Source organism: Dryobates pubescens, chromosome 30 (assembly GCF_014839835.1).
Source record: "Dryobates pubescens isolate bDryPub1 chromosome 30, bDryPub1.pri, whole genome shotgun sequence".
Taxonomy (NCBI): Eukaryota; Metazoa; Chordata; class Aves; order Piciformes; family Picidae; genus Dryobates; species Dryobates pubescens.
The window spans coordinates 3,828,722-3,831,021 of NC_071641.1; positions in this window are offsets into that span (position 1 = coordinate 3,828,722).

Consider the following 2,300-nt stretch of genomic DNA (forward strand, 5'->3'; position numbering starts at 1 on the left):
GCAATGCAGCTGAGCCAGCACAACCTGGGAAGCAAGCTGGCTTCAACCTGTGCACAGAAGTGACAAAGTTGTTACTGTTCAGCCTCAGCCTGTTGCAGGGTTTAGCTGATGAGTAGCAGCTCAGTAGACCAAAAGAACCTGTCCAGATCAACCCCTTGGATTCGTTTTCTAATAAAAATGTTATAAAGAGAGGTTGGAAGACCTGGGGTTGCTTAGCCTGGAGAAGAGCAGACTGATAATGGATCTTCTCAATGCTCAGCAAGAGCTAAAGGGCCCAGTAACAGGACAAGGGACAACAGGCACAAACTGGAATCCAAGAGGTTCCATCTGAACAGGAGGAGAAGCTTTCCTGTAAGGGTGCTGGAGCCCTGGAGCAGGCTGCCCAGTGAGGTTGTGGAGTCTCCTTATCTGGGGAGAATCAAAACCTGACTGGACATTGTGATCCTGGGCAGCTTGCGGTGGGTGACCCTGCTTTAGCAGTGGAGTTGGACTAGATGATGGTCCCCTCTGTACCCTACCATGCTGGGATTCTATATATTAATTCACATTTACACACACACATAAAACCTAAACAATCATGTTTGGATCAAAATGTGCAGGAACAAAAGAAACCGGGGGGGAGGGGCAAGAAATCTGGAATGTTTCTGTTGATGTTTTAAGGCATAACAAACTAGAGCAATTTATTTCACCAGATCCAGTTGTAATGCTAGACCACAGATAAACATTACCAATGTAGCAAGAATGTGTTTCTTCCTTCTGATGGAGGCCCAGAATTGCCCTCTTGAGTATGCCAGACAGCATGGGGTACTTCATCTACCATGTGATTGGCACAGACTTCAGTTTGGAATTACTTTGGAGATGAAATTTTTGGCTAAAGCTCTGGAAATTGTGACTCTGGAGTTGTCAGGCTGTCTTTACTTTGAGAAAAAATAATCCTTTTTTAACAGTTCCATGTTCCTTGGCTTTTTATCTGTTTTAACAATGTCCACTAATGTTTTGCATTTCCACACGTTGTGCAGCACCCTGAGAACTTTAATAGGGGGAACTTCATAAAACTAAGAAAAAGGTTTATCATTTCAGCATGTGCTAATAGGATTGCTTCATGTTTGGGGAAATAGCCTAAAAAAACATCTATTCTGATGGCACACAAAAAGGGTAGACAGTTGCTGATACAAAAAGGCAGAGCTGTTCACTGAGAGGCACAAATACTTTCTTAACATAGTTCAGTTTCAAGGCAGGGAATTCTAAGGGCTTAGGTTTTCTTTCCATTTATCTTGTAAACAAAGGAAATTATCCCATAAACATCTGCTTAACTTTTTAAAGTCAGCATTATTTTGCATAGCAACACGCTTGTTTCTAGTATATTTCAAACCAGACAGTTTATTATTTTACTGATATTAATAGAAATGATGCAGAAGAGGGAAACACAATATTGGGAGGTCTGACTCTAACGCCTTCCATATCCTAAAGTGAGGCAGGATTCTGGCAGCAGAGTGCTTAGAGGATTGGGTCAGAATTCACTTCCTTAGGGACATGTAACTGTGAAATCATGACTTATTTTCAGGTCCAGTCCACCTCAAACTCAAACTTTCATGCAGCGTTCCTCTCTCAGCTTGAGCTCTTTTCCCTTCACTGACACAAATGATGCACAGAAGTACAGTCACATTGTGTGAGTGCACACAGGCATGTAAACATTGCTTACAACTTCCCATCTTTCTTTCCTTGCACAACTGCTGTTATAACCAAACATTAGTAATTTTGCACAGCAATCTGATGTGCATCTTCTTTTTTATCTGTTTTCACTAATGAGTGGGCAGTGACTTTCCTTCCTAGCCATGAAACTTGTCATCAAATTTCTCTCTTACCTGAGCTCAGTTTTGGCTCCCTGTTGTGGACAACTCTGAAGGATCCAGTTCATCATCCACTTCTGTCAACATAGATGCTGTCTGCTGCTTGAGGTACAGCCATGCCACAGATTCTGAAGCTGAAGGAGCTTTTGTATCAGGACAAGGGTCAACCAGTATCAAATAACACAAGTACAATCAGTACCTCTGTTCTGCTAGCTGAGGTATTTTTAAAGAGATGTAGAGTCATGTTTTCCCTTATAATGCTCCTCTTCATTCACTTTTTTATAGTAATGTGTCTTTAGAGTAACATGATAGCTCATTTCAATCAACTCTCAACTGTGCTACCACATTCACTTCACACAAATATTTATTTCATTATCCATTGGAGCAACAAGTAGTTCAGCTCTGGAGAAAATGCCCTGAGGAGGTGGCACTACAAAGGTGTTTTTATAA